Source organism: Canis lupus, chromosome 37 (genome assembly GCF_048164855.1).
Source record: "Canis lupus baileyi chromosome 37, mCanLup2.hap1, whole genome shotgun sequence".
Classification (NCBI taxonomy): Eukaryota; Metazoa; Chordata; class Mammalia; order Carnivora; family Canidae; genus Canis; species Canis lupus.
In genome coordinates, this window is record NC_132874.1 from 17,637,864 (window position 1) to 17,650,482 (window position 12,619).

Genomic DNA, 12,619 nt, shown 5'->3' on the forward strand with positions numbered 1-12,619 from the left:
GCTCTGTGCTAGCCTCTGGAGGTATTAAGTGAACAAAAGTAAACCCATTCTTTTTCCATAGTGAGAAAGTTTCCATTAGAAAGAGAACCACTGGAGAGTGTGCAAAAGTGGAGGAGGCAGCAAGATCTTTCCAAAGATGAGGGGTGAGAATGATATCAGCAGCCAAAAGGAATCTTCTTTTTCAGAGACAGAAAGAATTTAGGAAAAAGCTACTTAGTATTTTATTGAGCAGGAATGAAATAGTGGTTTCTGTCTTGGGCTTTTATCTTCTCATTGAAGTAAGAGGCAGTGGTGTCTGGAAAGAATAAAGTGGGAGCTTTAGTGAACCACGATATTTTTTAAAGAACGCCAGTAGGAAATATTCAGGAGGGATAAATAAATGTGAATAAACAAAAGAAAAAGAAAAAAGTCTGGTGGTGTACCAAATCTAGGGAGTTTGGGATAGTGTGGAAGCCAATAAACTGAGTAATAAGTTTTCATCTTCATAGTCATTGGATGTCAGACTGAAGCTAATACCTTCAACCACTCAACCTCCACCACTCCAAATGTAGGTGACCAAAGGAATAAGGTTCTGGCACTTTCTGTCTGGTTCCCAGCCTTGGTCTTGAACCCATTCACCTGGCTGATCCTCACACTCAGATTCTACACCTGTTTTCATTATTTAAAATTCATTTCAACATCCTCAGCATGTGACCAATAGCTTGCACCCTTCTCTGTAGGCAAATGTATGGGAAGGAGATACAACACTGAGATAATTGGCGGTAAGTATCAATTATCCAAAATAAGTAGGGAAGAAATAAGAGTTATTTTGAAAGAGGACCAATAAATGAGGGTAGGAAGCTGCAGTAAATGTATGAAGGTGGAGAAGTTAGAGACTCAACAGTTTATGGTCAGAGATGATAATCTCAAATTTGTCATGATAGCATGGAGATACTTTCACATGATGACAAAAATCCAAGGTATGGTCATTAGTATGGGGTGTTGGAGTTGAGGAAAGGTTAAGGTTGTTAAAACTCTATTTTCAGGAACTCCAAACTAGAATACTGGATAATGAACATGATTCAAATCATTTTATAAGGCCCCCACCCCTACTGAAGAATATTCATACAAATGTTGTAATAGACATTTAAGTGAAAGCAACTGGCCCACATACATACTACAGACAGGGGATTGGGCTTAGGGGGAAGAGAGAGAATGAATTAATATAGTACAAAGAGCATTAGTGTCACAATTTCTGTACATTTAATAATATCTTCTTTTTCTTCTTATTGTCATCGTATTTGCCATATGTTAGACTCCATGTAAAAGATTCCCCTCCATCTTTAGAAGGCTAATAGTTTTTGCGATTCATCCGTCTAGTGATAAACATGACTATAAAAGAAGAAACTACCAAACCCAGAGAAAGTCAATAAGAAGAGTGTTTGCTTGTTTGTTCAAAACAGGTGACATTTTTTTAACTTTAGTAGGTTTTTAGAAGGCAGTCTTGATGTTGATATATGACAAGTTTTTGGTTCTTATTCTCAGATGAATAAGTAAAAGGTCTAGAAAGGTAAATGAATTTCCCCAAGTGAGAATGCAAACCCAAGAATCTGTCCTCTAATAATTAACTAGGAGAAGAGAAATTCCTCTTTTAAATTCCAGAATTAGTCTTCATTGTGGTTTTATAGTGAAAGCTTATCTTGCTCCCTCCTCGACCCATCATGGATTCCTATGATGACCAAGACTGATGCCAGAGGCATGGAGACATCTATTGTTGCAGGAGGGTAGAAGTGCAGGAGGTGGTAATGGTAGCTTTTCACTTTGTTTCTTCTTCTTTTCTTTTAAAGGATTGTCCACCCTCCACCCTCCATGAATATCCCTAAAGTTTCTGCCCCATGAAAATTGGATTCTAATTCCTATAATGAATGCAGAATAAACATAAGACTGCATTTCCAGGGGGGAATCACTTGCCTGTTTTGTTTTGTTTTTGTTTTTTATGGGTTTTTTTTTTCCCCATCTCTATAATTGAAGGAAGGACTCCACAAAACCTTGTGAGTGTACACAGAAACTCCAGTCTTTGATTTGTCAATGCCTGAAACATGCCCGAATGAGCTACAGTGTGGAACTGGAACCCATGAGGATCTTCCAGGTACCATAGAAACAAATCACAATGGTTTCTGAACAAAACATCATGTGAATGAGATTACTGCAAGACTCCTTCATATGTTGATGGTTGAGAAAATCAACTTGAGCTACTCTGACCATTACAGCACTGTGGAGTCTCTTGTCTACACAACTGCCTTATACTTTAATGCTTTTATGACTCTGTTGTGGAAAATAGGCAATTACTCTGACAGTTATGATTTGCAGTGGTTAGAAGCATGTGAATTAAGCAAGCCTGAAATTGAATCCAACTTTTGAAGCACTAAACTTTTGCTGCAATACCTTCTTCTTCATAGATCTCTCTCTTGAAATAGCATTATTTTTTAAATGATTGTATTTATTTATTTGAGATAGAGGAAGACAGAAAGTGTGAGTGAGGAGAGGAGAAGAGGAACAAGCAGACTTTGCACTGAGTGTGGGGCCTGACTCAGGGCTCAATGCCAGAACCCTGAGATCATGACCTGAGTTGAAACCAAGAGGCAGCTGCTAAACTAACTGAGTCACCCAGGTACCCCAACAGCATTGATTAGTAATAGCTGATTATTCAAGCAATAGATATTTGTTTCAAGAAGTAGAAAGATATCAAATAGTGCAAAGAGAAAATTAAAACTCACCCTCAATTGAACCATGAAAATATAATTATAAAATATAACCAGTTTTAAAGTTTGTAAAAAAGATTATTTAACATTTTATTAGGAGCATTTCCCTACCATCCTATTAAATAAATAATATATATAATAAATGATACTTATTTAGGGGATTTAGGTTATTTCTAATCTCTATATATTATAAAGAAGGTTATACTAAAATATTTGTCTATGTTTTAACACAAATTTGACAGTAAAGAATTGAACTATTGGATCAAATAATGTACATTCTTGTAAACTTCTAATGCAAATTCCTTTGAGAAAGATAAGGATTATTTCCTTTTAATCACTGAGTGCTACTGCATTTTACAAGCCTCTATAGTTTGATAAGTGAAAAATATTCTAATTACGTTAGTTTACAAGGATTTTATTTCTAATATTGAATTTTTCAGGTGTCCTATCAAATTGCTTGTTTTATTTCATAAATTGTGTCTATTCTTTGTCCACTATAATAAGATTTAGTCTATTCCTTATTATTTTGCACAAATCCTTTGATTTTTATGACTTGAAAATACTTTCCCCACTTTTTTGGCTTTCTTTGCAATTTTACTTATGCATTTATTGCATTTGGAAGCCTGTTACTTACATATAACCAAATATGTGGAAAATTTTATTTGAAGTTCTCTGCTTATTTTATAAACTCTACGTAAGATTAGATAAACATTTCCAAAATTTTTTTCTAGGTGTTTATTATTTAAAAGTTTTCATTTAGTTTTATTACATATCTGGAAAGTACCCTAATGCTTTCTATTATTATATATCACTCACATGGCCTCAGCTGAAATGGATTTGTACTTTGTACAATGAAATAAAATTAAGCATAATTTATTTTCTTAATAACAGAAAAGTTAATTTTTAAAAAATTTAAATCTAATATTGACAAACAAAATTCTTTAAAAGTATTAAAGACATACCTGAAGAAGTATAGTGTGTAAATTAACTAAAAGTGGATACAAGGGAATAAAAGATGATAATAAAAATCTTTTACATGGGAGAGATACCTACATCTTTTTTTTTTTTCCTCTTTAGAACAATAATAATATTTAGGCATTGTCTATTTCCTTTATAAATTCTCACTTCTCTAAATGTTTATTGCTATTTCAGGATACAAGTCCATTCATGTTAATATGTTCTGAGGCACCAGGGTGGCTCAGCTGACTCTCGATTTTGGCTCAGGTCATGATCTCAGGGTTGTGGGATCAAGCCCTGCATCAGGTTCCATGCTCAGTGGTTGAGTCAACTTGAGATTCTCTCTCTTCTCCTCCCCCACTTCTCTCTCTTAGATGAATAAATCTTAAAAAAAAAAAATATTATGTGCCTCCCACAGAAAAAGAAGGACCAATTTGCCCTCTGTTTACCAGTTTACATGAGAAAGAACCATTTTCCAGGTCTACTGACTTTGAAATCCCTTTCAAAAGGAGTGAGTGTGCTCTCCAAGAACAGGGCTTTATTCTACAAGTTTTCTCAAAAGAGCTGAAAGCAATTACAAAATATTGTTTATATCTAGGAGGATATAGAGAAGGACTGAGGCTTATTTTGGGTATGATTTACAAAGAATGATTCAGGGAACCAGGTTATATACCTTAAGATCCATCCTTGTATCAAACTTGACAATGAAATGTATATAGTGGAGACGATCACTTTCTGGCCCAAAGCAGGGAAGTCATCTTTTATTAAGCTCCACCTAATAAACCTCCATAACATATTCACTATATCATTGCAAGAATTAGAAAACAAGAAACACAAATGAGGAAAATTGTTCATTTCTATATCCTTCACAGAGCTTAACACATTGTGTTTTGCATCTAGAAAATGTTCTATGTGATTTTTGGTAGGACAAATAATCACTGAATTGTCACTATACAACTGTATTGTATTCTGAAAATATAACCAACCAATTTTAAATATTTGGGTTTGGCTCTATAAGACGGTTTTTGTGTATTTTTTTTTTACTCAACATTTTATTAAGACTATTTTTCCTACTATCCCATTTAAAAAAATGACACTATGCAATCATATTATTTTATTAGGCATTTAGGTTGTTTCTATATTCTATATATTATAAATAAGATTAAACTGATTTTTTTCTTCATTCAAAAATGAATTTTAAACTTCGTAGAACAAGATGTAAAAATCTTACTTCTGTTTCCCATTTTTAAATATCTCTGGCATCTATAAAGATATGTTTCTTTAATGAAATACATGATAATTTACATTCACTACAGGGGTTACAAGGTGGACAATTTTTCTTTAGTAGAAAAGAACCCTTACGTTTCTTTGATTAATTCAGATATTCATGTATTAGATTTGCACAAATCATTGTATTTATTCACTTAAAGTTATTTACTGTATTACATCACAAATTGTACCATTTTCAAATCAGTTTTGAAGAATGTGTCATATTTAATAATTTTCTCTATTATGCCAATTTTCCAACATTATTTTAGAAGTTTTAATTGATTTCAAGCCTACCCACTCATATCAATTTATTAGCGTTGTCTAATTTGAAATTGTCAAAAGAATTTTATCCAAGAGACACCTGGGTGGCTCAACAGTTGAACATTTGCCTTTGGCTCAGAGCACGATCCCCGGATCGGGTATCAAGTCCCCCATCAAGCTCCCTGCATGGAGCCTGTTTCTCCCTCTCCCTAAGTCTCTGCCTCTCTCTCTGTGTGTCTGTCTTTCATGAATAAATAAATAAATTTTTTAAAAAAGAATTTTATCCAAGGTTAGCTCTCATCTAGACATAGGAATAAAAGAAAAAGGCAACCATTCTTCAAAATTTCTAAGCACCACAACTGACTTGCTTTTGTTGTTCAATTATTGTCAAGCCTCAGATTAATCAATATTAATTATTTCTTTAGGAGAGGATATAAATCAATATTAGGAGTTTTCAGGATCTTTTACAGGAGTCAATCAAGAATGGTTGGATGAATTGTAGCAAGAATTGGCTGGGAAGTGCATCATTTGCTTGAAAAGGTAAGAAAACACATTTTTATGTTATATCATTTTTGCAAATGAAGAAATCAAAAGGCTGAAAAGTCACTTGTCCAAATATTGCCATTAGAAAAGTAAAACCATATACAACCAATTTTCTATGAAGAAAGGAATGATCAACTTTGCAGAATAATGTAGAAAGAGCTTCATTTCTGTTTAACACTCTACCCTCTGTTATTTCTTTTTGCATATAAGCCCCATAGCTCCTGGAACCCTCCCCCTAAAGAGAAAGAAGGGGGCTGAGGATTGAAAGGAGGAGAGAGATCTCGTGACAGCCCTAGACTAGCAAGATTTCTCCTATGTGATCTTTATTATTCCGTCATTTGCCCCTGATCTTCCACAGTGGGTCCACTTGACTGGCTCCTTCATTTTGTGGGGCTTTGTTTAACTTGTTCCTTCCCCTGTCACATTTGCCTGCAACAGTGTCTGGTCATGTAATGGTCTACTCTGGTATTCCCGGGATGTCTAGTAGAATGAGTAAAAGTAAAAGGGATGAATAAAAAGAAAGAAGGAGAGACAATAGAAAAGACAGAAAAATGGAAGATTGGAAAAAGGAAGGAAGGAAGAAGGATGGATCAGTCTAACAGAAATCTCAATTTCTTGTACCTAGCTCATTAAAAGTAACTTTCATTTCCATCACACAAAGAGCAAGAGACAGAATGAAGAAACTAGCCTCTTTGCCAGCTCTCAAATTTAGCCTTCACACTATTGGCTTCCATTTTGTTTAGAGTTTTGGAATTCCTGGGAATCAGACATAATGATATTCAAATGAAAGATTTAAACCTGCATTTTAAACCATTTCAATCAGGATATTTCACCCACATACAATAGACGCAGAGATTGACACCATTTTATAGTATAGCTTATACCAGCTTATTAATTATAGAACAGATTCCATGTGAGTTATTAATTATTATTATTAATTATTATATAGTAATAATTATTATTTGCAGGTTGGATCAACCTGCAAATTTGAAGTAAGATATTGTACAATGACAAGGGGCCAATCCTATACCAATAATGCATTTGATATCTGTTAGTGACGTCATCTGTGACCTGAGAAGGGTTCCCATTTTTATCTTTGTTGCCACATGAGAAGAAACTTATCTGGAAAGCTTCAAGCCCTCAAACATCCTAGACAGAGACTGGCTGGAGACACATTTAATCCTGGAAGTATAGCAAGTACACAGGCCATAGGGCATTTTATTTTATTGTAAGTGGTCTCTACATCTGACGTGGGGCTCAAACTCATGTTCCCGAGAACAAGAGTCCCATGTTCCACTGACGGAGCGAGCCAGAAGCCACAGAAGATCCATGCTTTAAAGGAAACATCTAAACTTCATTCTCCTTCCTCCCTCCTACTCCTTTCAACAATACTGCAGTAGAGGATAAACTCTGTGCTCCTGCCCAATTGGACTTTTTTTTTTTTTTTTTTTTTTTAAGTAAAATCATGATGGGCTCCATGACAGCCCTTGGAGGCATATTTCCAAAAAGATGAATATATTGTAATTAAAGTTAACAAACTCATCCACCAGAAATCTGAAGTGCACAGCAGAAATGGGTTGATTTTAGCATGTTAGCAATGTTGCCACTTGACAGCTCTTGTGTCAAAGTTACTATTTGAATATATATTTAAAGTGCTTGGGGCACCTGGGTGGCCCAGTCAGTTAAGCATCTCACTCTTGGTTTTGGCTCAGGTCATGATCTCAGGGTCGTGAGATCAAGCTCCAGTGATCATGACCCCATGTAGGGCTCTGTGCTCAGTGCTGAGTCTGTTGGAGGTTGTCTCCCTTTCCCTCTCCCTCTTGCCCCACCCCCTCCTTGCTGGCTCTTTAAATAAATAAAAATAAATAAATAAATAAATAAATAAATAAATAAATAAATAAATAGTTCTTGGTTGTATGTATCAATAACTAAAATAGAACTGACTCTATGACTGATAAGTTAGTATAAATGATTGTAAAATGACTATTTTCCATAGAAGATTAGAAAAAGATTAGAAAAGAGAAAGAGTAAGCTATTATTTTCTTAACACAAATGGTGCTCTTTCCTTTGTTATTTGGATATAGGTTATTCCCCAGGAAATATTTTGGTTATTGTGTGCCATTCTTTATTTTGTTAATCTCCTGGGAAACGTGAATCTGGTATCCTCCAGCAGAATCTTCTATTCTGTTCTCTTGCACCATTTAATTGCCTCAATTAGCCGTTTTAGAAAATTTTCAGCAGATGAAAAAACAGGTTGTTTGAAGGCCATAATTAAAATTAAATATGTCATTTATATTTTCCCTCTTTCCTATAATACTACTACTTGACCTATTACATTTTGGCAATGGTATGTTTTTGCACTGCTCTGTTTTTCCTTTTTAAAATCTCTTATCCTGAGCTGTAATGGGGTAAACTATCAACTGTGAGTTGTCAGTACATTTTTTTCTCGTGAGTTTAATCAAAATATTGACCTCAGTAGCAGGATACAGATGAGAGTGATCAATAAAAAGAGCTTAGATTTTTTTTAAATTTTATTCATTTATTCACGAGAGACACAGAGAGAGGCAAAGACACAGGCAGAAGGAGAAGCAGGCTCCATGCAGGGAGCCCGATGTGGGACTCCATCCCAGGACCCCAGGATCACGCCCTGAGCCAAAGGCAGATGCTCAACCACTGAGCCACTCAAGTGCCCCAAAAAGAGCTTAGATTTTAAGTCAAGAAAATATAGTTTCTAGAGGTACTTGTATTACACACAACTATCATAAATTCCCAATATTAAAAATAAATTCCTAAAACGGGTAAAATGGAATGATTACTTCTACTGCCACAAAAAGCAGTGGAAATTTTTTCACTTTACAAAATAGTTACCCCTACCATTCTTTTCTGTACCCATTCCCCCTAATGTATATGAAGTACAATTTGATTTATAAAACCCCACAGATGTGCAATATCACACAGGCCCACAGATTCCCCCCAGGGTTGGCAGATCTAAAGTTTGGTTCAGCTGCTTGTCCAGGAAAACTGTGTCACAGGAACTCCTTAGGGCAACTTTAAAATATCTTTATACTCTATACTGTTAATAATATTTAAAGAAGCAGTCACCGAATCCAGTCTCATAGCACCTTTCCACTGATTAGACATTTTGGCATGTAAATTATACTATCTCATTGGTACAGCAGCCCTCTGTGGAAATTTTCTCCCCCTTTTGGGGATAAGGATCTCAGACTGTCCACTCTAAGTGACTCTGTGGAAGGGTGAGACTTGAACCCAGTCGTTTAGCTTCTAGCCTAGCATGCTTTCCATTCTATCACAGTTGTTTCATGTCATTAACACTTGGGACTTAGAAATAATCCTAGAAATTACATCAAAGGTAGGTCAAGAACTGGTTATAATGGTCTCTTCAAAATTGTTCAATGTGCTTATTTGTCATCACCCTCGTACTTACGTACTAAGCTCATTCCACTTCTGAATTCAAGCCACTAACCATTAGTATTGACGGAGACTGTTCTCTTCCTCATACAGAATATTGCACTCTTCCATCTTCTGGGAGCTCCTGATGACCTGTACTGGTTGGGAAAATCATATTTTCCAAATATTTTAACACAAAAGAATGATAGTTATAAGGCAACAAACATAAACAAGTAGTTAAATGACAGAAATAGATATAGATAGACAAATAGAGTTAAAAACAGAATTTGACTTCCAAAAACACATAAGCACGGAGACAAAATGTTTTGAAATGTGACACCAAGTGCCAGTTCAGAGCAATTAACTGATGTTTAATAAACAGGCAACCTAAATTTTCATCCCACTTGCGATCACTGGGGCAATATTTCTAGGGAATCATATTAGTTTTTAGCGTAAAAAAATTTAGCATAAATTTTTTTCAGAGTACACAATAAGCACCAACTAGAATAGTGACTCTCACCTGGGGCGATTTTTCTCCCCTGGGGACATTAGTTAGCATTATCTGGAGACAATTCTGATTGTCCCCACTGGGTGAGGGGATACTACTGGAGTCCAGCAAGCAGAGGCTGAGGATACTGCTGAGCATCCTACAATTGACAGGCAACCCACCCACGAGAAAGAATTTTCGGGCCCAACATATCCCCAGGGTTGAGGCTGAGAGATCCTGCACCAGAGAAAGCATTTGGAATGTCAGGAGTGTGTAAAGGGAAGAATAGTAAAAAACAGAAAACATGCAGTAACTGTGTGCTACCAAAAGATGTGTGCAATTAATTGGTAGCAAAAATGGAAAGAAAAGGACACAATTAAACATTTGTGTCACTCAATCTGATGCCAGTTTCCTAGATAGCCCACGCCATGTAATCCTGCCTTTGCTGGACATGGGCGCCTGATGGTCGTCCTTAGTTCCCCTCTGTCACCAAGGTGAGTACTGCCTCTTCTTTTCCTTTCCTTTTCTTTTCTTTTCTCTTCTTTTCTTTTCATAAGATTTTATTTATTTATTTGAGAGAGAGAGAGGGAGAGAGAGAGAGAGAGAGAGAGAATGTGAGAGAGAGAACACAAGCAGAAGGAGGGGCAGAGGGAGAAGCAGGGAGCTCCAGGATGCAGGGCTCCATTCCAGGACCTTGGGGTCATGACCTGAGCAGCTGTCAGATGCTTAACTCACTGAGCCACCCAGGTGTCCCCAGGCCTTTTCTACCTTCTCCTGAAGGTCTCCTACTCATAGAGCCTTCCCAGATTTCTCTCCCTGGCTCTCCCCTGGGAATTAGCTTTGTCTTTCTCTGAACTCACCTAAGCACAGAAGAAATGCATTGGCACTCTATATTCTTTGTGACCTCCTCTTCTCTGACCTCTCGCTTTCGCTCATGCCCACATAATTTAAGAGAAAGCAAGACAATTATTGTGTGCCTTCCTATTATTCAATTTCTAAGACACTGTTCTTTTACTCCGGGGTGACCTATCTGCTCTCACTCACAGACGGTTCCCCTGATACACTGCTCCCCTTCAGAGCAATCTGGCTTAGTTTAACGTAGTCACTCCACACTGCTACCCAAACAAGCCCGGGTGGTTCTGTTCTCTTTGAACCATATACGTTGGCCCAGTAAACACTTTCCCAAGCCCTGTTTTAACACTATTTGAAGCCATAAAATGGGTTCTGAAGATCCAGAGGTTACCTAGAAGAGCTCAAGTGTGTAATTCTTGAGGAAGTGTACAATTTCTTTGGTTTCAAGTTTAGAAAAACAGCGATTTGTCATGTTTCATATTTCCAAGCCGATAGGCCCAACTCATGTGGTTTGCGTCTGAGCTATGCCGTAAAAAGGAAGTAAAATGTCAAGTTGTTTATTTCTGCAAGACCTTCTTATCTCAAAATAACACCGAGTTTGCTTAATCAGATCTGTGTTCAATAACATCAGTGGAATTCCTCTCCCGGTCACCACTTTCTTTCCAAAAATGACAACTTCTGGGAAAGGAAGAGTTAAACGTTTTGACAATTGTGTCAAAACAGAATAAAAGGCAAAAGTTAACTAGAACAGCAGCTCTCTATTCCAGTGAAATAAAGAGTCTAGTCTCCTGGTCTCATCTCACACGCTACCTTCTTTTCAATGCTGTTTCATTATAGATGAAAGGCGAAGTTAGGAAGCTCCAAAAAGACACCTATGGAAAAAAAAAAAAATCTCCTTCCTGATCATAAGCTTTCACTTAGTGACAAGCAGAAGCCCTGTGTGCTGATGTCAGCAGAGCAACAGTGGACTCCGCGCTCTCCATTGTAAGATAAGTGATCAAAGTCCTCTATGGAAAAGTAAGGAGAGCCGCCAAAGCTTTTTGTTTTACCTTCGAGACCTTCAGTTTGATCTCAAAGTCTGAAAGTCATACTTCTTAGGGCTCTGGAAATTGTAGTGTCAGTATGTTTTTAAAAACTTAGCTATCAGAATAAAGCAGAGCACAACACTGATATTTTATTAGGTGTCCCAAAGAAAGGATGTCTTGCTGACACGGCAGGCACCCTTCTTTGCACACAAATGACATAAAACAGCCGGTGCTCATTCAGCACACCCACTGAATTCAGAGTGAAGTTAGTTTGGGGAAAACTTCTCATAAACATGTTTATTATTTATATAGTTTATATAAAGTGATTTCTCTGCCTTAGAACTTCTTGGACACATGTTTATAAAGTTCACTTGGCAATTAGTCATCTGCTCCCTTAGGATATCTTTGTAATTGCTACCTTGGTCCTTTATTGAAATTTTCTGTTCATTGCTTCCCCCCCGCCAAATTTCAAGTTTTTGTAACTTGACTCTTGAAGTAAATTGGGACATCTTTTATGCATTTCTTACACATTTTTTTTTTTTTTTTTTTGCAACCAATGGAATAATAGGTCATTGACGGAGGGAGTTGTGTTTTGTTCAGGATGCCTGAAGAATGCCTGACAGGGTTTAGACACATACTACATTCAACAAAATTATAATCTTCCACAAAACTTCCTCTAACTGTACCTAAATCTGAGCCAAACCCACAGCAAAGTCCATGTGTTCTATAAATCATTTTGGACTCAACATGTTGATTTGACTATATCTTATGCATCATTATTTATTGGGTCTTAATAGGTACAGGCACATTCCCATTTGATCCTGAAAATGAAACTACAAGATGGAGTTTATTTTCCAATTAGAAAAATAATGCAGAACTTGGTAGGTAAGTTGCCCCAGCTCAAGTGCACAGCCTAGATTCTAACACAGGTCACTCTGATTCCAACGTTGTGAACAGCTTCGCTAGGAGACCCTGACTAAGAGTCATGTTTTAAGTAGTGCTACATCGGTGAGTTCTGCTACCTCTTTGGGAGTTAAACTTTTATTAAAATATTGAATACTCAGCTATAGCACTCT